Below are 27,695 nucleotides of genomic sequence, written 5' to 3'. Positions count from 1 at the left end.
CCCAGAACTACTCCATCGCTTTTCTCCCCTGCATGCCTGGGGGTTAGAATAGGCCTGAGGGATTCCTGCTTGTCATAAGAGGTGACTAAAAGGTCTCACACCTTTTGGCCTTAATGTGATGGTACCCTGTACGATTTGACCTCCATTTTTCAAAATTTTCCTGAAGAGCGAGCCAACTGGGGAAGGGTGCTTTATATGGTGCAAAACGTCCAATGTACATTGAGATCTTTAGCCCACTTTCTCATCGTGGCATTGCAGCTCTCCTCATCCTCCATTTCTTGAGCGAGGACACATTCCTTGCTGCGTTTTCCTCCATCCACTATGCAGTGTAGTTTTCTGTGCTGATGACTATGGAATTCTTTGCACCTCATGTCCAGCACGGTAGCCAGTCCATTGTCCTGGGGCCTCCAGATACCCTGTTGGTTGTAGCCCCCGACTACATAGGGATCACTGTGCTGAAGCCTGTGCTGACTCCTCACACATTCAAGGAGTAGATGCCCATCATCCTGGGGCATCAGGACTCCTGACAATGGACATTCTGCCAGGTGGCCTTTGCTGCAGCTGGGTGGCGCCCCTGGGGAGAACCCCTGATCAGAGTGGGTGGCATCTGGGTGGATGACACATGATGAAATGTACCATGTCATCACTTGCTGGTGCTCAAACGCCAACAGCCTCTAAGTGCTCTAAGTCTCAGTACAATGCAAGGAAGTATGATCCTAAATCGCTCCCCTCACTGGCCACACCATGGGAGGAACGCCAGGGTAAGGATGGCAGCAAGCCTTATTCACCCTGGTACCTCATATGTACGAGAGCTGATGGGGACTCCTTTGTCTCAATGAAGCCTAAGTTTTTTGTAGAGCATTTAGGACAAGTTCAGAGAGATGGAGGGCTTGTCCAAAATGCGATCAGGGTCACTCTTGATATAAACGGCATCTTCTGCCCAGTCCCAGGCATTACTCGCTTCTCACAAGCTGGAGTTCTTCCCTTTACCTCATAAGAGCTTAAATATGGTCCAGGGTATTATATTCCACATGAACCTCCTTTTGCACTCTGACGACGAGACGGGTGCCAATTTAGAGCAGCGAGGAGTTAATTTCTGGCGCGTCCGTTGGGGTCAGAGTAATAATCAGGTTGCCACTGGTGCCTTCATCTTTCCCTTAGAGGGTGACACATTCCCCTAGAAGGTCAAGGTGATGGTCTGACGCTGTGATGTTCAGCCATATATCCCTCCCCCAATGCAGTGCTGTAAGTGCTGGAAGTTTTGCCATATGTCTTCCCACTTTACTTCCAGTGTCACATGTCGAGATTGTGGACGTCCATCACATCCAAATACTCCTATCTATGTCAACTGTGGAGAGGATCATTCCCCTTGCTCACCAGACTCCAGGATTTTACAGTGAGGAAGGAAAATAAAGGAATAAAAGACCCTGGACCGACTGACCTACACGGAGGCCAAGAGGAAATTTCAGTGCCCACATCCTGTGGCTATCACCCCCTCTTGTGCTGCCACTATGAGAACAGTTGTAGCCCCATCAGTTCCACGAGTTCTAGTTGGCTCTGAGCCAGAGGGGGGGGGGGGGGGGCGGCGGCGGCGGCGGCACTTCCCTCCCTTTTGCTCCTGCACAACCTAACTCGGGAGTACTGTCCCCCCCAACCATCGGGGACACCAGTCCCCACTTCTCAGCTGGAGAAAGGTTTAATGATCATCCTCAGTCCTGGAGACTGAATCAACGAGGCCTCCCAGCTAGAGAAATCCAGAAAGAAGACTCAAAGACCAAAGCAATTGTGGTCACACACACACACACACACACACACACACACACACACACACACACACACACACACACACACCACAGCTGCCTACAAACTCTGCATCTGAGGATGAGGTGAAGATTCTGGCATCTGCTGAGGACCTAGATCTCGCCAGACTCTGACAGGAAATAATTCGGTGGCAGCAGGTGATCCTGAGGTATACACTGCCTCAGTCTTTCATGCCTTCCCAGCCTCAAGATAACGTCATCCTCCATTGGAATTGCGGCTGTTTTTTCCACCACCTGGATGACCTATGGCAGCAGTCAAGCTAAATACCTTTCTGCATTGCCCTACAGGAAACCTGGTTCCCGGCAATGCAGACCCCTGCCCTTTGTGGCTACAGGAGATATTAAAAGAACTGTAGCGAATGTAATAGTGTCAGGTGGAGTTTGCGTTTATGTCCTGAACTCGATATTTAGTGAACCTGTGCCCCCTTGAAACTCTTCCTGAAGCTGTGGGTGTCAGGATACAGACAACACAGGAAATAACTGTCTGTAATGTATACCTCCCTCCAGATGGTGCGGCACCCCTGAACGTATTGGCTACACTGATTGATCAACTCCCTAAACCTTTCCTACTTTTGGAAGATTTCAACGCCCATAACCCCTTGTGGGGTAGCATCATGCTTACTAGCAGTGGCAGAGATGTCGAAAATTTACTGTCCCAACTCCACCTCTTAAATACTGGTACTGCCACACACACCAATGTGGCTCAGGGAAGTTACTCGGCCATTGATTCGTTAATTTGCAGCGCAGGACTTCTCCCATCTATCCACTGGAGAGCACATGACAACCTGTGAGATGGTGACCACTTCCCCATTTTCTTGTTACTCCCATTGCGTCGTTCACTCGGACGCCTACCTAGATGGGCTTTAGACAAGGCAGACTGGGTAGCCTTCTCCTCTGGTGTCACCATTGAATCTCCCCCACGTGGTGCCATGGATGTTTTGGTTGAGAAGATCACGACAACAATCTCTTCTGCGGCAGAAAACGCGATCCCTCGTTCTCTAAGGTGCCCCCAGCGATAGGCAGTCCCTTGGTGGTCGCCGGAAGTCGCTGATGCAATTAGAGAGTAGACGAGCTCTACCACAACATAAGCGGCGCCCTTCCCTAGAGCACTTAATAGCCTTTAAGCTGCCCCTTGTTTGCGTTTGCCTGCTTATGAAATGATAGAAGCAGGAGTGTTTGGAGTGGTACATGTTGACCATTGGGTGCCATACCTCACCTTCCCAATTTTGGACGAAGATCAGAAGTCTTTTTGGGTACCAGACACCATCAGGTGTCCCTGGCGTTAACATCGGTGGCGTGCTCACTACCGATGCAAATGCGATTGCTGAGCTCTTTGCTGAGCACTATGCTAGAGCTTCTGCGTCATAGATCTACCCCCAAATCTTTCGCACCATCAAATGGAATATGGAAAGTCCTCTCGTTCACTACACGCCGCAGTGACGCTATAACGCCCCATTTACAGAGTGAGACCTTCTCAGCGCCCTTGCACATTGCCCTGACACAACTCCTGGGCCAGATTGGATCCACAATCAGATGATTAAACGTCTCTCTTCTGGCTACAAGCGATATCTCCTCGTCATCTTCAACCGGATCTAGTGCGATGGCGTCTTTCCATCGTAATGGTGGGAGAGTACCATCATTCCGGTGCCAAATCCCGGTAAAAATCCGCTTGATGTGGATAGCTATCGGCATATCAGCCTCACCGTTCTCTGTAAGCTTCTGGAACGTATAGTGTGTCGGCGGTTTGGTTCGGTCCTGGAGTCACGTGGCCTACTGGCTCCTTGTGAGGGTGGCTTTCGCCAGGGTGGCTCTACCACTGATAATCTTAAGTCTCTCGAGTCTACCATCGGAATAACCTTTTCCAGACGCCAACACCTGGTTGCCGTCTTTTTTGACTTACGTAAAGCATACATGACCTGGAGACATCATATCCTTGCCACATTGTATGAGTGGAGTCTCCAGGACCCAATGCGCATTTTAATCCAAAACTTGCTGTCGCTCCGTACTTTCCATGTAAAAGTTCGTGCCTCCCATAGTTCCTCCTGTATTCAGGAAATGGCGTTCTGCATGGCTCCGTATTGAGTGTATCTCTATTTTTAGTGGTCATTTACAGCCTATCAGCAGCTGTAGGACCGTCGGTCTCCATTCATTTGCATGTGGATGACTTCTGCATTTCGTATTGCTCCTCCAGTACTGCTCTCTCCGCGCGTGGCCTGCAGGGACCCAGTCACAAATGCAGTCATGGGTTGTATCCCACAGCTCCCAGTTTTCAGCTGTGAAGACGTGTCTCATGCATTTCTGTCGGCGTCTTACCGTTCATCTGGAACTTGAACTTTACCTTCAGGACGATCCATCACTGTAGTGGAAGAAAATATTCTTAGAACTGGTTTTCGACTCCTGATTGATTTGGCTACTTCACCTTCGTCAGCTTAAGTGGGAGTACTGGCAGCAGCTCAATGCTCTCCGCTGCCTGAGCAACACCAACTGGGGTGCAGATCGCTCTACGCTGCTGCAGCTGTACAAAGCCCTTGCTTAGTCCCACCTTGACTGAGAGTCTGGTTTATGGTTCGGTGGCGCCCTCAGTGTTGCGTTTACTCTACCCAGTTCACCACTGTGGCGTTCGCCTAGCGACGGGAGCTTTTAGAAAGAGTCCAGTGACCAGTGTGCTGGTGGAGGCCAGAGTCCCTCCATTGCGGATCCGACGTGCACAACTGCTGGCCAGTTATGTTTCACACATTCGTAGTTCTCCTGAGCATCCGAATTACCGTCTCCTTTTTCCACCAGCGTCGGTTCATCTCTCCATTGGCGGCCCAGGTCAGGGCTCACGATTGCGGTTCGTGTGCGATCCCTTCTCTTCGAACTGGGTTCTTCTCTTTACCACCTCTACTTCAGGTCCATTCACGTACAGCTCTATGGTGTACACTTCAGCCGAAGCTTCGTCTGGACCTTTCGCAAGGCCCTAAGGATTCTGTTAACCACGCCGCTCTCCACTGTCACTTCCTCTCTATTCTTGACGTGTTCTGGGGCTCTGAAGTTGTTTACACCGACGTCTCTATGGATGATGGTAATGTTTTCTTCCTCTGTCCACAGAGGCCATATTGAACACCAGTCCTTGCCAGCTGGCTGCAGTACATTCTCCGTAGAGCTTGTGGCCACACCTTGTGCACTTCAGTACATCCGTTCGTTCTTGTGAGTCGTTTCTTTTCTGTTCTGACTACCTGAGCAGCTTACAAGCTATCGACCAGTGCTACCCGTCTCCTACTTCCAAACTTTACAGAAGCTCTCCTGCGAACCTTTCAGAACTAGCACTCCTGAAAGAAAGGATATTGCGGAGACATGGCTTAGCCACAGCCTGGGGATGTTTCCAGAATGAGATTTTCACTCTGCAGCAGTGTGTGCGCTGATATGAAAATTCCTGGCAGATTAAAACTGTGTGCCGGACCGAGACTCGACGAGGTACTGGCAGAAGTAAAGCTGTGAGGACGGGGCGTGAGTCGTGCTTGGGTAGCTCAGTTGGTAGAGCACTTACCTGCGAAAGGCAAAGGTACCGATTTAGAGTCTCGGTCCGGCACACAGTTTTAATCTGCCAGGAAGTTTCATATCAGCGCACACTCCGCTGCAGAGTGAAAATCTCATGTGTCCAGTTTTTTCCTCGGTGTCAGATCTCCTAGTGACATCGGAAAACTTTTTCAGAGGATCTTTCCCACTGGTTCAACACTTACTTATTGTTGTGTTATGGTTAGTCTTTCTTCTGACATTCTGCTTTCACAAGTACGACGTTCTCTCGGCTTCCATGATGTCATTATGCTTCACTTTTACAACTGTGCACTCTGTTGTAACCTGTGCTGCGGTGGCTTCCATGTTTGTCGCAACTTGCTCAGCATTCGTCCCTACCTGGCATTCTACTAGTCATTGACATAGGAGGTTCGGCTTCTGGGAGCTGCCGGGTAGAATTGACGAATTTTTAGTGCCTGCTAGATATACTACATTGGGGCGTTATAGTAAGTAGCGCAGAGGAAGATGGCTTCGCTTGAGAACAGATCGGGTACCAGGACTGAATTCTTGGTTACTATTGCAACTGTCCGCTGCCCCTGAGTATCAGACGAGTGTTTACATTGAGCCACATATACATCACCATTATGAGGACAGAGAATTTTTCTTTAAAGTCAGTTTCGTTCTCCTGAATTCTTGCAGCCTGCTATCTGCACTCCATATGCGCTTAGATGAGAGAACTGGTGCTTGTTGGTACTTTTGAGTCTTTCCCTTAGGCTATAAACTTACTTATTTAGCAATCACTGCTAAACACATTTCCGTGAACACAATTTTCGTATCATTCTATCTGAAAGCAACCGATCTGTACCAATGTTTTTCGTATGTTTCTGCATGCTTTTCGCCTTTTGTAATTATATCGTCTGTTCAATAACTAGAAACACGTTAATGCATCTAGCAATTAATCATTGTTGTAATGACCTTCAGTTGCATTTAGTAACTTTATGGAAACACTTATCAATATTTCTGATTTATGGTACCTGTCTTAAGTTGGGCATCCTTGTTCAATTCATATATTCTGTTATCACTTGCGTCACATTGCTTTTACATTCCTCATTCTCATGGGGGCACTCGGTTCATGGTAAAGATCATAGTGTTCCAATCTTCTAGCATCTTGGGGGTATGCCAAATGCTCAACTGACACATCACAATGCCTTCCAAGTTCAGTTATAGTTAATGCCCAGTTACGTCAGCGCCATTTTTGCTGCTATAGGCGGCAGGTTTTGTATTGAATTTTGTATTTTGTATGTACCAAATCACGTATGCTTAATCCTTTTTCTTCTTACTACAGTGATTGGCATGTGAAGTGAAAGTTCGTTACCTGATTTTTTTCCCAGTGTTGAAATTTTAATGGCAACCTGAGTTGTTTACATTTCCTTCTATTTAGCTCTTTCACCTCTGAAAACGATTTAATTTGAAAAGCCTTGTGTGATGATATTTGCAGTCCATGTTAGACAGTAGGTACGCTTGTAACTGGCTGGGTAAGTCAGTTCGAAGAGCAGAGGAAGGCAACAGCACATTACCATGAGCAAGACTTTGCCAGTAAAAGCACACAAGTGTATGAACCAATCTTAGGATTGGAGCTGAGGTCAACTTTGCTTTGCTTAGGTCTGTAGTCAGAGGATTGTAAACCAGGTATGAGATGTGGTTAAGACCTCTGAGTTTCCCCAAAATAACTGAAGCTCCAATGAAAATATTAGACCTATTGAGGTAGAGAGATCTTATTGGAAGTGGAGGCCACATGACAGAGTAGGTTTTGGTGTAAACTTTCTTCACCAATAAACTGATAACTTAATTTGATATTTTAAGTGTTCATCTATCCAAGACGTTTTTATTTTTACAACTTTGTACATCCTACCGAAAGTAGTCACCTTTAAAGCAGTTTCTTTATAAGCAGTTTTATTCAACCATATTATAGCTCCACATTTTACGAAATATCGTCAAATATAAAACTGAGTTGTTAGTCCATAGATCATTTTGTTTACAGGGACAATGAGCGAAGAGGAGAAGAAAAGAAAACCAAAAAAATTGTTAAACTGAGGAAACCTCCACAGTGGAAATCTTATAAAAAGTTGGAGGAGGATATAGAATCGACAGAACAGGCTACTGGTGTTGAAGCACAGCCACCAGCAGCACCCACAAATGGTAAAGGCTCAAGTAGCACAGTAACCCAACCACCACCACCATCACCAATCACTGACTCTGGTAGTGAATCAAGTCAACTGTCATATGAGACTGCATTTGTTGATGCTTCTGGAAATACACCAGCCAGTGCTGATAACAGCAAAGGTGAAGGAGCACAAGCATGGTATGAAACTAAAGGCATAAGTCAAGACGAGCAGTCACCAGTCGAGTCAAAAGGCAGTGATCCACCTAGAACCACAAAACACCACACCCCAGCTTTGGCCATTGGAGTCCAATTAGTTTCAGCCACTGTCAGTCAACCTATTACTAAAGAAACATCTGTACATGTTGGGACCAATGGGGAAGGAACTGAGCTAGGGCCCATGCCCATTGGTGCAAGTGGGGAAGGAGCAGAAGCAGTGCCAGCACCTAAGCCCATTGGGACCAGTGGGGAAGGTACCAAGCCAGTGACAGTGCACATTGGTGCCAGTGGGGAAAGAGCTGAGGTAGTGTCAGCACCAGCACCCAGTGGTGCCATTGAGGGTGAAGCCAAGCCAGCGCCAGCACCTGTGTGCATTGGGGCCATTGGGCAAGAGAAAGAGTCAGTGCCCGTATCCATGCACGTTAGGGTCAGAGAGGAAGGAGCAAAATCAGTGCCACTTCCCATAACCTTTGAGGCTGTTGGTGAAGGAGCTGAACGAGTGCCACTGCCCATGTCTGTTGGTGCCATTGGGGAAGGAGCAGAGCCAGTGTCACTGCCCATGTCTGTCGGGGCCATAGGGGAAGGAGCCGAGCCAGTAACAGCACCCATTCCCATCAGAGCCAGTGCAGGAGGAGTGGAGCCAATGCTCATTCCTCATGAAGCTGGGCGTACTTGGGGTAAGTTTTCAAATTACCATTGTGTAGAATGTTAGCATCTATACTTACGTTGGTTCTCTGCTGAATTAAGATTGTGTTGGAAAGACTCGATGACTTACTTTTTCTGAAGTTGGAGTTACTCCAGTACCAACGAATACTCGTCAGATTTATCGTCAAAATAATACTAGAGATTTATTTTGTTGTCAGGCCCTGTAAATTTCTCATACGTAAGAGGTTAATTTACTTTATTATTAGGTTGTCGTATGGTTATGGCTTACACTGGAAAAACGTATTTATAACTCCATTGAAATCGAGCCAACCCATTTCAGATGACATTGTAAAAGATTACATGTGGCACTTTATCATATTGTGAAATATGCTGAAGTGCCACATGTAATACGTTTGTAATCCACAGCTCTCCATGCAGAATGTAAACTGGTGGCGGATATAATGCAAACCTTCACACTTTCCTTCTCAAAGTAATGGGCTGTGTTAAAACTGAATAGTATCTTATAAAAATTGGATAAATATTTGTTGTTGAAAATATTAAAATCAGAAGCAGCTTGAAGCTGGAAAAATCATATTTGTATGTTTATCAGTGAGAGCTTTCTAACATAAAAAATTGATTCCTTGGCAGATGTGAGGAAAGCGATTATTTTTATTAGTTTCGGGCTCGTTTGGGGAACAAATTTATTCCAGTAATGATGTTGCATGCAATGCTGAGGGACGTACACTAGATATACCCAGAAGTTTGACATGGAGGACGAGAACAGGTATAGAGTGCAAGAGTTGGTTCTTAATGTTTACTTGCAAACAAGCAGTACACTGCATTACAGGGCATCTGTTTTATTGGGCAAGCAACTGAGCGTCATCAGAAGATGACGCGACTTGTAGCTTCTTTTTTGGCGAAGAGTCCAATAAAGTGATGGCAGTGAACAGTAACTGTTAATGGGTGGCTCTGAAGCTACTTTCCACTTTGAAGGCTGCTGTTTATACCTACTGTACAATTATTTCTAGCAAACTGCTGCACACTGTGTGTAGTCAGGTAGACGATTTAATTAGAACGTTACTCGAACTGTAATTTTAGTTGACCCTTTATTATTATTAATTGGTCGTGGCATATATCTTCTGCATGCTAAGACCCGAAGGTCACATGATAGAGAATTTTTGCATGTCGACTTCCAAACAATGAGGTGAGGTGTCGTACACAAGTGCATCATATAACTTCAAATCTCACTCCAATATTGGAGGCTCCGAAATTAGAGATTTCATAATAAACATGGTTACTAAATGACGACGGGTCTTAACCATCGCTCACAAGCTTGCTACCCATCTTTAAAACGCATCACGCAATACTCTGTGTACTATACAATAGTACTACTTGTTTAGGTGGCAAGGACGTTAGGTGGATAACCTTCATTGCAGATATCCAGGTGGCGACGTATGGAAGTTGAAACATCTTGTATCACTTTCCCAATTTTTAAATTTCGTCTGTGCTGCAGTGTTAATTCATCACCTGCGCACGACGTATGGTATCGCCTCCTCTGTAGGAACGTCACAAGTGCATTCCATTGATAAAATTGGAAATTTAATCCAGTCGTTAAAGCAGTGACTGACGAAATGGTTGGTGGATGCAGTAAGTGTGTTTGACGAGTAATTCTTGTTGACATTCGCAGGCTACCGTTAGTGAGTTTTCGGCGAAATGAAAGGTTTGAATATTTCGTCTCGTTTGGTATTCAGAGACTTTGTCAAAATTTCAAATACATACTGAGTACAGCTACGTACGTGTTCAGAAGCTATAAATTTAGATTTTATACAGCGTTTGAGAGAAACTACAATTTGGATAATAGCTATACTTTAGCTGCTTTTACAGTGCAGTCCACAGACAATTAAATGAACATGGCTCTATAAAGGATTTTTGTAAGACCTAAATGTCTTAAATTTTTATGTGGTAGCTCTACAAACTAAAAATAATTGCCGACTGAGACAAGTCTAGATTGCTATCTACTGTTTTCGCATTACATGAACGTGTCCTGATTTTTTTGTATTAACCAATCGTAGACGTCGTTTGAGAACCTCTATTTTTTCATTCCTCTTGCAACAGATGTTATACGGATGTAATGCTTAGCAGACACGTATTTCAAAGTGGTCTTATTAGATGTAAAAATCCTTTGTAGTTTTCTGCTTTATATGTTTATCTTCCATTATTGACAAAGTTTACCCAAGGATCTGCATGATGGCAGAATCTATCGGCACTAGCCTTAGACTTATGACCCTTATCACAGACGTAGCCAAGAAGTGTGGAGCGAAAGTTTGTCTTCGACGAAAGCCTCCATCTGCCATAATGGCAGAAGACAGATCACTTACACAAGAGCCAGTGTGCAAGGAGGTCAAACGACAGTGAGTTTCTGGTAGGTCATTAACATTTCCAGAGCTAGTGTTCTAGCATATGTTGTCTGAACCTCATAACTAATTGCTTTCTTAGTCCTCATTCTTGTATTGTGCCGAGTAGCTTACTGTGATAGAAACCGCTTTCTTGACTTGTGATGTGGCGCTAGAGTTACCGCATCTACGCTCCTTGGCACTATTGGAGGCTAGGTGCTAGGTTCTGGGAGGCAAAATCGCAAGTGTCTTTATATAGGTTTAATTTGATAAAATATTTATTAATCAATCTCCAACATGTCTTGAAATGCGTTTAAACTACCGTAATTAATGGAACCATGAACATCTATTACAAAACTACGAACATTTTGAGTGGAAATTTAAACCAACTGATAGAGGGTATACCATACAATGTGTTTTTATATATTGGAGACGAAATATCACAAACCACGCATCGGATTAATAAGAAAAAACGGGTTCAATATATTGAAAAGTGCTGGACTCTGATACTATTGACACCTGTGCCTCACCCCTGAGGTGGAGTGGGGAGCAAAATTGAAATCTTAAATGGAATATCCTATTGTCATTGGAGATTTGGATTTTGTGGGGACAAACTAAGTTAGTTTTGAATGTAGTACTACTGCCATTACACAATAGATGGAGCTGCAATAGACAAATAACACAACTGAGTTCCAAAATACATTATCTCGAGAAAAACGGACTGGAGAATAAAGAGAATACAAGTGTTCAGTAATTGTGAGAAAGCTTGAGGTGTCCTCACCTCTGACCTGTGGAGTGTTTCTTCGTGAGAATTGAGAGTAAAAAAGTTGACGTTTACTTCCATGCACTCATCTCCGCACTGACACAATTCTACACATCTGAGAAGTTTCCAGTGCAGTCTGCTGACACGAGTTGGTGTTACATTGAATCATGTAATCGTGCAGTGTTGCCACTTCAATACAAACTTCACTCTGAAAGTAATTCCATTATCAAAAGCAAGGCAAAGAAATAACCAGCAATCTTCCAGGCTAAGACACTGGATCACCTCATTGGATCCACTCACAACTGTACGTGTATTCTGCTTCCCACACTGCTACAGAATGTGCTGGACAACCATGTTGGAACGACACTGCCTGTCGTGAGTCCAAGTGAAGGTATGCCTGCAGTACTGGAATATCGCCCTCAAAGAATGTTAGATATTACCATTTAAGATGCCATCGATAAAGAATGGACAGCGAGTTTGTCACCAATTATTCCACACCTTGAACACTAATTTTTCAACTTCACGTAACCAGTCCAACACCGCATGTTGTGTGGAATAAGGACTGGTGTGGGCGATGGAGCACTACCTCAGATGGTGTCAGGGGAGAAAATTGGCTGTGCCATTCCAAAGGAACAGTTTTGGCATTTTCCTTGAGCAATGTAGGGAAATCAGAGAAAACCTAAATCCGTATGGCCAGAACCAGGTTTGAACCATCGTCCTACCAAATGAGAGGGGCTAACTACTGTGCCACTTTGCTAGGCTGTTATGTCGATTACTTGATTCGTGAAAGTCGACTAGTCAGAAAATACACGAGCAAAGAAACTGGGGTATCTGTATCTGCTGAATTGCATTTTGATTTGCGACCCCTAGCAAAATGTTACTCGCTTCTAGAAATCACTTCCAAGACAGGCAATATGAAACGGATATTATTTTCTAAATTTCAAATTCGGCAATCGGTAGTCTAATTACCGATTCACGTCTTGAGGAATGCTGGTGTGGGGATTACGATTAAATGCTGTTTATTCTGTCCATAAGTGGTTCCCTTTTTGTGGTTGTAAACTTTTCTCGGTGGAGAACTGTTCATTAACCAGACAAAAAGAAGCATGGGATTGTACCCCATTTAGAAAACGTTGAGCATAAAGGGCTACAGCATAAGACATTCCTACCACTTTCTTCCTAAATGTAAGCCACTTCAGTTTTCTATCATATAGGCTGCATTGTAATAAATAGCGCAGTGCAGTTACGAAGGAAAGTATTCAAGAAATGAGGGACGAGGTGCACGCAATGAGTGAGTGAAGTTCCCGTTTTTTAATCAGACGCTTAGTTTGGGATTGTTCTCTCAGGACAGAAATCTCTCAGATTTTATAAAGATTTTAACATAATACACTTGCTCGTCAGTGCATGACGATGAGGGTACAGAACGCATCGCATCTCTAAGTTGTGGGATTAGACCCGATTTTAGTTCTATATAAATTGTGCCCTTACACTTCTGTATTTAAGTGTTGCCTCAGAGCAATGTTGGCAACACTTTTGGTGATCTGAATAAACGACGTGCACTTACGTAGGCTCTTCGGTGACGGAAGATCGGAGCTGTGGCTTGTGGGGAGACACACATTCTAGTGGATATTCTTTTTCAGTTTGTCGCCAAAGGTTACTTAGTTCTGAAGTATCACTTGCACGAGATGGAAGCTTACCCTTCGTAACTGGATGATGTGGAGCTTTATCCAAAATAGTTTACGGATGTTCTACAATGTAACCAACGAATTTTTAAACAAATTCAAGAACTTGAAGAGGCTTTCAAGAAATAAAAGTAGTCGCCCAACATTAACAGGAAGGAGGGCTTTGCGGGTATAGGAAAACGGGTATGAGAACAGCATAAACTAGTGTTAACCTCATCTTAGCCGGACATGAGTAACTGTTTCATTATGGAAACTTGAAAGTTGGTTGTAGCGGGGCATGCGTGCCCGTGTAGAGAACATGAAATAAAAGTTCATGGGACTAGAGTACTCGCTAAGACAGCGCTTGTACAAAGACAATAAACACGGTGATAATTTTAGCAGGAAGAAAGTGTTGAATGCAATACGAATGGCTATTTTGTACGAAAAAGGTAACAATGGGGTACTATTAATCGAAAAAAATCACTTGTAAGAAATAACCGTACATTCGATATGAGGTGACGAATGGTGTTCTCTAGAAGTTCAGAGCCCTCAACCTTTCCTTGCATTCGTCAGTTCTGTCTCTAAATGTGATACACAGTTGGGTACGAGAAGCTACAAAAGATCCGTGTATGGACCACGATCCGGAAGTTTTAACCGAAACAAGCCAATTTTTGTGGGATAACAGCTTGTGGATGTAGAGGGAGTGTGGTTAGAATGTGACTCTCAACGGCAGATTAGACCCGCTCGTATTTTCTTCGTACACAAGGCTTGGTTAGTGCGCGGGCATCAGTTTCCTAAATCAGGAAGACACAGTTGTCAAAAACACACGGAAAAATGGACACTGAAGTTTTCCGAATGCTGTTACGTGCAAAACATTTCAGCAGTTAGATGACCTGCTGATTGTGAAGCGATGTAACCTCCTAATCACGAAATCGCTGAAAAAATCTTCCTCTATCAAGAATCAATTTTCCTTGTAATTCAGTAGTTATTATATTCAAATGTACCAAACATTGACATGCGCCATACCTTTGTAATCAATGCCATTTTCATTTTTAATAACTAATTGCATGACGAGACGAGTACTTATAATGAAATAAAATTTGGTTTAAAAGTGGGAAACGTAAAATAGAAAATGAAACCTTTTTTTGGTTCCTTGAATTTACTACACTACAGACGTATTAAAAACAGATCAATTACTCATCATCAAGCCCATGTCGTTCCATCTTATACGAAGCTTCTTCACGTGTTAGGTCCTTAAACGTCACTCCTTCACAAATGCTCTCCCAGATATTTCCTGTCTGCTCGATGTCAGATTATACCATATCCTCGTGAAAGGCTTTTGTATGAGTTTCAAATCCTAAAATAGTCTTGATAGCCTGTTAGCGTCCACGTGTCTGTACCACTTCAGCCGCTGCGAGGTTATTTTGCATTGTAGTCCTAAAACTTGAGCCTGTTTTCGGATTTTCTCAATCCGTATTGTATGCCTTCACGTGTTTCCGACCGTACTATGAACAAAACTCGAGGCAGCTGGCTGAATTCTGCTGATGTCTTTCACTTCTCATGGTCCATGTTTCACAAACAAGTGAAAATGGACATCTAATAAGTTTCATAGATGACACATTTCTTTGATATTTCCTTATTCAACATTGTCTTCAACTATCCGATAGAAGTCAATAGTTGCTTGAACCATGTCTATAGTGCCAGTATCGGAGAACACTGCCAAGATATCTGAAATGAGTCACCTGAAGCTGCCCGTCCAGCCCCTGCCAATTTCGACATGAGCCACCGATTTCCAACAGCTTTTCTTGACTAACACTTCACTTTTCTCCTTGGTAAAGACCAAATACTTCAGCACCGTTAGCCCACACGTTTAAGAGATCTTGGTCTTCTTTGGTCTCTCCAGACGTTTGTCATATGCAAACATGGATTTCTTTTTTTCACCCTTAATAGTTTGGTGTACTTTCCTCTGTGTCATTCGTTACAGTAATGAAAAGAGAAGACAGAACGCTACCTTGCATTAACCCACATTTCATGCCAAAGCTTACCGTTCTTGCGGGGTTTTAATTGTAATGAATCTTCGTACAGATTCTATATCATGTGTACCATGTCATTTTGTATTCGTTTTCAGTGTTTCTCAAACCTTTTCCTTGCTTACAGCATACATTACTGAAATTATTTATTATTAACATTCGCTGTCCCATGCAATTAGCAATTAAAACAGAGGATGATATTTTGATTAGAGAATTAGGAATCACATTATTACCATTCCAATTAGGAAAGATATATTGAATTCAAATAAATGTTAAATTGCCTCTAATGAGAATCAAAGCAGCGATCGCATGATGTAAGATTGACATGCGACGTCCTCACTTAAGAGTGACAACGTTAAGTGGAACTGTTCTGCATGTAATAGTGCTTACAATCTTCAGACTTTATTTTACCGTTTACAGAACTGCTTTTCATTAAGACGGGAAACTGATGTCCATGCACTGTGGTTAGTCAAACTGCGGCCTGTCAAGAAGGTCCTCTGGATACAGCTTGGTTTAGTAAGTTCTCATTTGTGTTTCAGTCCGTGGCGTGATGTCGACCCTGCTGCAAGTGGTGCGGGCTGCGCGCCCGTCCGTGCCGGCCTCTGCCCCTGACAGCCCTGCAGACAGCGTAGCGGCTGGAGTGATGCTCAGAGTAGCAGCAGCCGTGGCGGAGGCACCTGCTGTGGGTAACGTCACAGAGGGCACGCACAGTGGACAGGGCAACGGCAGCGGCAACGGCAATCGCAATGGCAGTGGAGATGGCGACGGAACTGAAAGTTCTGCCGTTTCTGCTATAAAACCGGTAAGTGCGCCAACTGCCGCAGTTTAGACTAGCGGCTCCCACATGTTCTTGGCCGGTTGTGTCTACACTAACATGTAACACATCTGAAATAGTTTCTTCGGTAAATGAGTTTCGACAAATGAACACTGAGGTTTAAAGATTTGTCTCAATGAACATTTATGGCTCTTCAAATCTTTAAGGTGGTAAGTGGTGTCTCTTGAAAAGACATTTCATTACTATTATTTCCAACATAGAAAATGGTCTGAAAGGATACACTAGTAGGAAATCCTAAGGGAGAAAGTGAGCACACTCATCTTCCCAAAGTAATTCACTTGCAGCCACTCCTTTATCAATAACGGAAGATTTGGTGAAGCATTTATAACAAACAATTCTTTCCAGCATTTTGTGGGAACGTATCTCAACAGCAGAGATGATTAGTAGCGACAGGGACATTTGTTCAAATGGCATGAATCTATTTTCCAGTTCTTCTACAGATTGAGTACACATTCTCAAATTTCTTTCAGAGTAAGGCGCTGTTTTTGTCCTCAGAGTGTGGTCGTTCAGCGAAGTTTGTGTGGACCCTGGGGCACATCGGCATTCCAGGAAACGAACGTTTCGAGCGGTTGGCCAAGCAGGCCACCTCTTCGCCACCCCTGGAGCTTGGTCTCGTGGAAAGAGACCTCCGGTGAGCCCTACTTCGCAAGGTCCGCGATGTCTGGAGCTCTGAATGGTCTGTCTTGAACATGTCAAATAAGCTGCGCATGGTCAAGTCGTCCACGGCCGTATGGAACTCATCCTTGAGGGGCACGTGTAGGGACTCAGTTGTTCTCTGCCGTCTCCGAATTGGACATACGCGGTTGGCCCACAGCTATCTCCTTCGCCGTGAGAACCCGCCCAAGTGTCGCTGTGATGCAAGGCTGACAGTGGTCCATCTTCTGATGGACTGCCCGCTTGCGGCAGTCCTTTAATTTACCAGCTGCACTTCCTTTAATTCTCGGTGACGATGCCTCTATAGCTCACTCAGTTTTACGTTTTATCCGTGCGGCTGGGTTTTATCATTCTCTAGTGTGGGCGCTCTCGCATGGTTTCTCAGGCTACACCCACTCCAGCGACTTTTAATTGCGACGTGGATACCAAAATAGTGCCTTTTATGGTAACAAGTTTTGTTGGTACCTCTATCAACGCTTTTCAGCTGGAGGTTCTTCGTTTGTAGTTGAGTCCTTGACCTACCTGATCCATCAACCACTGTAGTCTGTTTTACTCTAGTCACCTATTTGCTCTGCTCCTTTTAAGTGTCCTCTATTTTGTGTTCCTGCGGTTCCTGTACCCCTTGATGTTCCCTCCCTCTGGGTGCAGAGGTTACGCTTTTACTGTATGGGTCTTTTACAAGTATGTCTGTCTGGAACTGGAGACTGATAACCTCGATGTTTAGCCCCCATCAAACCCCAAAACTAACTGAACATAGTAAGGGCTATGTTTGATACGAGTAGACGTTTCTTTGCGAGGAATACTCGTTCTGTGCGAGGCTGCTTGCCACATCAGCCTTTTATCGTCCGTAAAGTGCTGATTTCGTTCAAAGGTGACAGAATTTCTCCCTTAGTCTGCTATATCGTTTAATATTTGATAGGTTTGCCATCAACCTCATTTCAGTAGATTCTCATTACTTCTTTTTAGTTCACTGTGAATCCCATACTCCGTGCTGAATAGAATAAATCCATTAAACAGATCTTGCAATTCTCCCTCACTGTGATAGAATGTAGTAATATCATTAGCAAATGTTATCAATGATAACCTTTGACAATAAATCAGATCTCTATTTGATTCATTACTACTTAGACTGAAAACAGGATATAGGAGAATCGTTATCATTGCACTAAACCATTTAAAGTTGGAGCTTCTGTCTTGCGCTTTCATTCTCATTGTTACTGGTCGCAAACTTACTGTGTGTTACTTGCCCCTCTCTGTAATTCATACATATTTCTTACGGAAGTTTCAAATAGTTCACCATTTTTCGTTGCGGAACGCCTTTTCTACGTCGATAAATTGTGTGAAGGTGTTTAGATTGTTCTTAAACCTTTCTTTCTTTACAAAGTGCAACGTCAGAGCTCCCGTACCTTCCCTAAAACCAAATGAATCGTCATCCAATTAAAGTTGTTTCCCCCAGGTGGCTCATGGTTCTTTCGTGAGTTGGTGCGTAGCGCACACGGGACCCCGCGTTATTGCGGCCAATTCTTCCTTCCCTGGCTGCATTTCCTTCATCCTGTCCTCCCTCCCTGTCTTCGCTCCTTTCCCGTTGGCCTCTCCTTCACCTCTCTCGGTGTCCTGATTTATGTCGACCTGCCTATCCACCTGGTTTCCTGTATTGTTTGCAAATTTGTTCCTTCTGCCTACTCTTTCATCCTTTTTGGCGTTTAGATCCCCGCTTGAGGTTTGACCTCCCCTTCGGAATTTTCTGTTCTTAGTGTGAGCCATGTGGGGAAGAACTCCCTCCCTCCCTCCCTCCCTCCCTAGCATCTATGGTGTCGATTCCTCGCCCCCCCCCCCCTTCCTTCCCCTCTCCCTTCCCTGTTGTAGCCCTCCATCCACCCTGCTAGGTCACCAGCACATGTAGCCAGTCCATTTGGTGGGGCTGTTACGTGCCCATATGATCGAGCCCCCTGACACCACAGGGATCACACTACTGATAACTGAGCTGCTCCCTCCGCATTTACGCCAAGGAGTGGCTGCTTGTCTCCTTGGAGCGTCGGAACTCTTGCCAGATGGCCCTTGCTGTGTGTGGCTGGGTGTCATGTGCTCCTGGTCGGAGTGGGTGCCATCAGGAAGGGTGCTTGGCGCATGAAGCGTATTAAGCTGCAAAAATCTTGACATTCTCAAACAGCTGTCTTCGAATGAAGGTTCATTGAATGCTGCTTCATATGACTTGGCAATCTTCTCTCCCTTGCCTACACCATCTTTCATCTTTCGTCTTTGGATGAAATACTTTCTCTGCTGCCTCGACTGTACCTTGACAGTTGGGAACATATTCATAACCAGAAAGCAATTTTTCTGTGGAAAATATAGAGGACAAGTTTGGTGAAGCAGGATCTTAGTAAGATGCGGTCGGACTCCCTGTTCATCAAAGCTTCTTCTGTCACCCAATCCGCAGCACTTCATACCTACGATCGTCTTGGCAATGTCCCAGTGTCTATTACTCCTCATAGATCTCTGAATATGGTTCAGGGAGTGTTCGTTTTGTCCGACATGTGCAGAAGTGTCACAAAGACAACCACACAGATACTGGGGCCTTCATTCTGGCTTCCAAGGGGTACCCACACAGAGAAAGTAAAGGTTATGTGCTACAGATGTGACATGAAGCCGTCGTGCTTTACGTGATTGCGTTTTGGGCATTGTGTGTGTGTGTGTGTGTGTGTGTGTGTGTGTGTGTGTGTGTGTGTGTGTGTGTGTGTGTGTGTGTGTGTGTGTGTGTGTGTGTGTGTGTGTGTGTTGTGTGTGTGTGTGTGTGTGTGTGTGTGTTGTTGTGTGTGTGTGTGTTGTGTGTGTGTGTGTGTGTGTGTGTGTGTGTGTTGTGTGTGTGTGTGTGTTGTGTGTGTGTGTGTGTTGTGTGTGTGTGTGTGTTGTGTGTGTGTGTGTGTTGTGTGTGTGTGTGTGTTGTGTGTGTGTGTGTGTTGTGTGTGTGTGTGTGTTGTGTGTGTGTGTGTGTTGTGTGTGTGTGTGTGTTGTGTGTGTGTGTGTGTTGTGTGTGTGTGTGTGTTGTGTGTGTGTGTGTGTTGTGTGTGTGTGTGTGTTGTGTGTGTGTGTGTGTTGTGTGTGTGTGTGTGTTGTGTGTGTGTGTGTGTTGTGTGTGTGTGTGTGTTGTGTGTGTGTGTGTGTTGTGTGTGTTTGTTGTGTGTGTTTGTTGTGTGTGTGTTGCGTATTGTGTGTGTGTGTTGCGTATTGTGTGTGTGTGTTGCGTATTGTGTGTGTGTGTTGCGTATTGTGTGTGTGTGTGCGTATTGTGTGTGTGTGTGTGCGTATTGTGTGTGTGTGTGTGCGTATTGTGTGTGTGTGTGTGCGTATTGTGTGTGTGTGTGCGTATTGTGTGTGTGTGTGCGTATTGTGTGTGTGTGTGCGTATTGTGTGTGTGTGTGCGTATTGTGTGTGTGTGTGCGTATTGTGTGTGTGTGTGCGTATTGTGTGTGTGTGTGTGTGCGTATTGTGTGTGTGTGTGTGTGCGTATTGTGTGTGTGTGTGCGTATTGTGTGTGTGTGTGCGTATTGTGTGTGTGTGTGCGTATTGTGTGTGTGTGTGCGTATTGTGTGTGTGTGTGCGTATTGTGTGTGTGTGTGCGTATTGTGTGTGTGTGTGCGTATTGTGTGTGTGTGTGTGTGTGTGTGTGTGTGTGTGCGTATTGTGTGTGTGTGTGTGTGTGTGTGTGCGTGTGTGTGTGTGTGTGCGTGTGTGTGTGTGTGTGCGTGTGTGTGTGTGTGTGCGTGTGTGTGTGTGTGTGCGTGTGTGTGTGTGTGTGCGTGTGTGTGTGTGTGTGCGTGTGTGTGTGTGTGTGCGTGTGTGCGTATTGTGTGTGTGCGTGTGTGTGTGTGTGTGCGTGTGTGCGTATTGTGTGTGTGCGTGTGTGCGTATTGTGTGTGTGTGTGTATTGTGTGTGTGTGCGTATTGTGTGTGTGTGTGTGCGTGTGTGCGTATTGTGTGTGTGTGTGTGTGCGTGTGTGCGTATTGTGTGTGTGTGTGTGTATTGTGTGTGTGTCACCTGTGCTGATGTGCTGACAGCCCATCCCCTCGCTCACCAGATTGCCTGGCCTAGAAAAGGTAGATGATCAAAGACTGAAAGTACCTGGATTGCCTGTCTTATGCTGATGCTCGCCAAAAGTAAGACACTCCATCCAGTGTCGCTATCTTCAGCTTTTGCCTCTGTTACTTCGTTTCCTCCTACCTCTGCCTTACCCCATCCCCCTCTCCCCTCCCCCTCCCCAGCTTTTCCCACCACCTCTCATCCTGGAGTCGCTCGCCCTCCCCAGTCAAAGAAGCGCCCCCCTTCTTCGGCACATGCTGGTGATCAGACTCCCTCCCAGGACACCTCTCCCTGACATCTCCCATGCCAGATGACCCCTACCACCACTCAGCCACGAGACACACCATCTGTGCGCCCCAAAGTCACCACTCTTTCAGTTCCAGATATTGAAGACGCCTGTACGCAGTCCTGCCCTCCTCCACCACAGTAGTAGTAGTGCCAGGAAAAGATCACCAGAGGTGCTATCTCCCCCCCCCCCCCCTTGCAACCTGCGTCTGACATCGTATTTATGGATGTCACCCCATCCTCGTTGGTGATAGTTACTGACAGCGACATTATCCCTCTTGGCTTCTTTATGTCTAACTTGGACTCTCACCACACGATCGAGTGGAATTGCAACAGATACTGTCGTCACCTACAGGAAAGGCAACTTGTCTCCACCTCTTCCGCGTCGTCTTGTTCTTCAAACACACATTTCAGTGGTGTCTACTCTCCAACATTTTGTGGTTATCTGGCATTTTGTCGGAACTGTGCCGGCCCGAAGGTATCATCTGGTGGGGACTGCACTTTGATTTACTCTGACGTTACTAGTGACTGGATTCCCCTATGTACCAACCTGGAAGCAATAGTGGTTATTGTGCAAATGAGTCTGACAATCACCATTTGCAATGTCTACCTCCCTCCAGGTCGGTGACTTAATTATTTTGCACTGTGCACCTTAATCCAGCAACTGCCGTTTCTCCCCCTTGGGGGCTTCAATCCCCACCACCCACTGTGAGGGAGTGGCACTTCAACTGGTAGGGAATTCACCAACTTATTATAGACCTCAGTGTCTCCTCAATGATGGCTCCCCTTTCCACCTCAGTGCCACTTACGGCATCTTTACTGCTGCCGATCTCACGATCTCCTACTCTGCTCTCGTGGGTTCCCTACATTTATCAGCGCATGATGAACTTCGTGCCAGTGACCACTTTTGGTGATTATTTCATTCCCCTGTTGCTGCCAGGCAGACAGTCCCCTGCGTTGGGCATTCTGCAGGGCCAATTAGCCTTCTATAAGTCTGCTGTGCACATCTCCCTTTCGTATTCCATTGATGCAGTCGGGAAAGGCGTCCCAGCCACTATTCTTCATCCTGCTCGCACTGCTGTCCCCCCTATCCACATGTCGCCCCCATCCCCCCCTGTCGTTGACCAGTATCATGGTGGACCAAGGATGTTGCAGTCGTTGTCCAGGACCACTCCAAGGCGCCATCTGATAGGCCTCTGCGTGGGCCACCTCAGAGGGCTTAGATTTCTCCCTCCAAAACGCGAGTTACGAATTTTTGTCGTCGACCCACAGTACACTCCGATCCAGAACTTTATTTAGGCGACCAGTTCCTCGATGTTGTAGCACAGTTCCGTTTCTTGAGCCTTTATTTTGATAACAAGCTGTCATGGCTGCCCCATATTCGCCACCTAAAGACTACATGGATGTGGAAGCTTAATGCTCTCCACCTACTGGCCCAATCATCTTGGGGGTGCAGGACGAAGCAAACTCCTGGTTTCCTACACAATCGCTATTTGTCAATTCCCTGAGCATCCGGTGAACCCTGTGCGCTCTGCCAGCGAGGGATGTCTCCCTCCTGACACCTACCCATGGTGGGATTGCCGGTTGGCATGTCCACTCCCTCTATTGTGATCTCTCCATTCACTGGCTTGCAGCCTGTGTCTTTCCTCCCATACCCCCTTGCACCCAAGACCACGGATTAGGACCTATCTATTCCAGGGTCCTAAGATCTGTCACCCCTATGGGTTTTCTGGTGTATGTGCCATCCTTGCAGAGTTCCAGTATGCTACCATCTTTTTACATTGATGGTTCTAAGACAGTCGATAAGGTGGGATACCCTTTCATGTCTCCTACCGGCTTCAAACATCATTCATTACTGGGATCATGTAGTGTGTTGACAGCAGAGCCTCTAGCCATTCACAGCCCTCGTTTTTATTTCTCGGGCTTCCCTACAGCATGTTTAAAGTTGTTCAGACTCCATGAGCAGCCTGCAGGCTATCGACCCATGCTCTTCGCGTCACCCTTTGGTCTCTACTATTTCTGGCCCTGGCTGTGCTTCCTGTTATGCGGCCTTTCTCTACGTCGTAAGTCATGTGGGCATCCCAGGGAATGAACTGGCAGACCGTTTGGCTAGAGAAGCAAATACTTACCCCAATTTTCTTCCATGAATCCAGCTGTGGATACGCGAATCTACGTCAGATCTCTCTTTCCCCAAAAATGGAATGACATCTGGTATGCTGCTGTTCATAGTAATAAACTCCGCTCAACGAAAGAGTCTACTGCAGTTTGGCGCTCTTTCTTCCGCTCCTCTAGGAAGGAGTCCACTGTTTCATGCCGTCTATGCATTGGCCATACCAGGCTCGCCCATTGTTTCCTCATCTGTTCATCTGTAACGACTCTTCCCCCCCCCCCCCCCCCCCCCACAATGTGGCTGCGAGGCGAGACTGGTGGTATCCCACATATTGTGCAGTTCTTTTGGCCCTTTGTGCTAAGTACAGTTCCCCGATTCCTTAAATTTAATATTAGCAGACGGTTCGTGGAGGGTTGAATTAGTTCTGTTTCCTGCGTGAAAATGCTTATTTCCATGTATAGTATTTGCGCAGGGGCAGTATGGTTGTGGCTGGGACCTGTTTTCCAGTCTTTTCGGTCTAGCACCCCATGGAAAGACTGCCCCCCTTTTTTCCAGTTTTTAGATTTGGTCTCACCTATGCCTTTTAATGTGTGTTTAATCTTCATTATTTTATAATTTGATTCCCCTCTTTCTTTTGTGACTAACTTCGGTAGCGCGGGAAGGAAGAGCTCTCCGTTTGGTCCCATAACTCCTCTCAATTAATAAATCAATCAATTTAGTCTTCCATTCTTTTGTATGTCATTCTGGTCAATAGCTTAAACGCACGGTCTACTGATCATCTTCCTGTACTTGCTGTCTTCAGGAATGTGTGGATGCACACTACACACTGAAGAGAACGATGGTTTGGTAGCCACATCATCTAATAACTGTATTAATTGTGAAGGAATTTTGCTTAATCTTTCTGTCTTGCTTAAGTAGTGTTCCAAAGCTGTCAAACTAACACTGTCCCTTAAACAGATAACACGTCTACAAACTGTTTATGACGGAGTGGAAATCTTTGTGCACTCCTAATTTGACGTCGTCGTGTCTTTGTGCACTCCTAATTTGACGTCGTCGTGTCTTTGTGCAATCCTAATTTGACGTCGTCGTGTCTTTGTGCGGCCTGCCCACGGGATTTGCACAGCGCACGTACGTAGACTATTCCAATGACTAAACAGTTTCTTCCTTTATGCCGGCAGCCGTCAGTGGGTCGGCGGCCGATCACGCCGTACTCGACGGCGCGCGAGGTGCTGGAGGAGGTGCAGCGCCAGCACGGCATCTTCCGCAGCGCGCTGCTGCGCCACGCCAACCGCCTCTGGCTGGAGGTGAGGGGCCGGCCGGAGACGGAGGTAGTGCCCGCGGCCGCGCTCGACGCCAAGGAGGCGCTGCTGAGCCGCTTCCGGGACACGCTGAGCCACGTGGACGTGGAGCTGCGCGAGGCCCAGCGCCAGATGGAGCGCAGGGCGCACTACGTCGCCGCGCTCGGTGACTCCGCTTGGTCTGGCCGGCCACCCTGCCTCGCTACTCAGGTACTGTCGACAGCGACAGCAGCACTCGTAACTCGCTCGTGGATCACTACACAGGCGTACTGAACACTTGGTGATGAGTGGGCTATCAGTATGTCACATGGGAAGTAGCACTGCAGTGCGGTGTCTGTTCTTTTGGACATTTCATACAATTTGATTGACCTAACTGGGCTGATGGACAAATACGTCCGACCTCCTGTGGAGAATTTGAGAACGAACATGGAAAAAATGGACATGAGCTGCGGGTAGGTGGCGCTCTGTGGGAGTGTGGATCGGCCGTGAGGCGTGCCGAAATGGTGCACACAGTTGCTATAGTGTTGTCCCGGATGGAGCTGTGGTTAACGCACCTGCATAGTAAGCAGGAGATCCCACGTTGGAATCTTGTTCTAGTATAAATTTTCAATCGTCACTGCTAATTCCGCGAAATGTCCTGATGCAGCTGACAGCAGTGATTTCATCCCTTTCCTTCCCCTCTCCACCTTCAGTTTACATTTACTACACTGACTCACACAGCACTGTTTGAGATGACAGCCAGAAAGTCACATACCTTCTTAAACTTCCTCACAGATTAAAACTGTGTGCCTGGCCAGTACTCTAACTCGGGATCTTGTGGGGACGGGTCGTGAGTCGTGCTTGTGTACCTCAGAAGGTAGAGCACTTTCCCGCGAAAGGCAAAGTTCCTGAGTCACTATCGGTCCGGCACACAGTTTTAATCAGTCAGGAAGTTTCATATCGGCGCACACTCCGCTGCAGAGTGAAAATTTCATTCTTCACATAGCTGCTTGTTCTCCTGTATTTTGTTCCAGATAATCCTAGAAATTATAAATACCGCCAAATGAAGTCCATTCTAAAATAGTTTCTGGCAACAAATTTCATACCTTCCGTGTATGAACTGAATGTGATGAGTGACGATGTAGCGTATCAAAAAAAGGATTAATCCTCGTCGAAACAGAAGTGGCCTACCACCTGTAGTCAGCAATGATCTCGTACGAATTGGTCAAACGAGGCATATAAAGATATCTCGAATGACGGACGAATTCTGACATATGCCTTAGAATGTTTCTAGTGAGTTTAGCTCGCGCTGGGTTCCAAAAACTGAATAATATGAAACTTAGCAGATTACTGCGTCTATGAAACTTGTTTCTCGTCACGATGTCGCTACAAACTTGATAAACAGTTGATTTACTATAGGCAGCTATGGCGTTTGCCACAACAAACAAAAATTGTCTGCTGGAAAGGTTATGATTATATTTTTTAAGCTAAAAGGCTGTTGTTTGCATTTTTTATGTAATGTGGTATTATAAATTTTGAAGTATAGTGTGGTACATGGATTAAATGCACTGATAACTTGAATGGATCCATACAGGATGAAAAGGAGTCAGGACTCAGTGGAAGTCCAGAAAGACTGTTTCCAATAATAATAATAATAATAATAATCATAATAATAATAATAATAATAATAAGACATCGGACAGCTAACACAATTTATAAGAAATGAAATATCAGACAAAAAACGAAAAAGGTTAGGTAAAATCTCACAACAAGAAGCAATAGAGCAATTAGATGAAAAAAAGCAGAAATTGCAAGCATTGGCCAAACGACTTAGAAGATACAAAAAAAGTGAAAATAGAAGGAAACAAAACCAAACATTCAACACAAACCAAAAGAGATTTTACCAAACAATGGATAACACACACATTAAAATAGACAATCCACCAAACATAACAGACATGGAACACTTCTGGAGCAGCATATGGTCAAACCCGGTACAACATAACAGGCATGCACGGTGGATACAAGCAGAAACAGACACATACAAGATGATACCACAAATGCCTGAAGTGATAATTTTGCAACATGAAGTCACCCGAGCAATTAATTCTACACACAATTGGAAAGCCCCTGGAAATGATAAAATAGCAAATTACTGGCTAAAGAAGTTCACCTCAACACATTCACATCTAACTAAGTTATTTAACAGTTACATTGCAGACCCATACACATTCCCTGATACACTTGCACATGGAATAACCTATCTGAAACCTAAAGATCAAGCAGACACAGCAAACCCAGCTAAATATCGCCCCATAACATGCCTACTAACAATATACAAAATATTAACTTCAGTCATCACACAGAAATTAATGACACATACAACACAGAACAAAATTATAAATGAAGAACAAAAAGGCTGCTGCAAAGGAGCACGAGGATGTAAAGAGCAACTGATAATTGATACAGAGGTGACATATCAAGCTAAAACTAAACAAAGGTCCCTACACTACGCATACATTGATTACCAAAAAGCCTTTGATAGTGTACCCCACTCATGGTTACTACAGATATTGGAAATATACAAAGTAGATCCTAAATTGATACAGTTTCTAAACACAGTAATGAAAAACTGGAAAACCACACTTAATATCCAAACAAATTCAGATAACATCACATCACAGCCAATACAGATTAAGCGTGGAATATACCAAGGAGACTCATTAAGTCCTTTCTGGTTCTGTCTTGCTCTGAACCCACTATCCAACATGCTAAATAATACAAATTATGGATACAATATTACTGGAACATACCCACACAAAATCACACATTTGCTATACATGGATGATCTAAAACTACTGGCAGCAACAAATCAACAACTCAACCAATTACTAAAGATAACAGAAGTATTCAGCAATGATATAAATATGGCTTTTGGAACAGACAAATGTAAGAAAAATAGCATAGTCAAGGGCAAACACACTAAACAAGAAGATTACATATTGGATAACCACAGTGACGGCATAGAAGCGATGGAAAAAACAGATGCCTATATATACCTAGGATACAGACAAAAAATAGGAATAGATCATACAAATATTAAAGAACTAAAAGAAAAATATAGACAAAGACTAACAAAAATACTGAAAACAGAATTGACAGCAAGAAACAAGACAAAAGCTATAAATACCTATGCTATACCAGTATTGACCTACTCATTTGGAGTAGTGAAATGGAGTGACACAGACCTAGAAGCACTCAATACACTTACA

This window comes from Schistocerca serialis, chromosome 2 (genome assembly GCF_023864345.2).
Source record: "Schistocerca serialis cubense isolate TAMUIC-IGC-003099 chromosome 2, iqSchSeri2.2, whole genome shotgun sequence".
Lineage (NCBI taxonomy): Eukaryota > Metazoa > Arthropoda > Insecta > Orthoptera > Acrididae > Schistocerca > Schistocerca serialis.
This window is presented reverse-complemented; position numbering follows the sequence as displayed.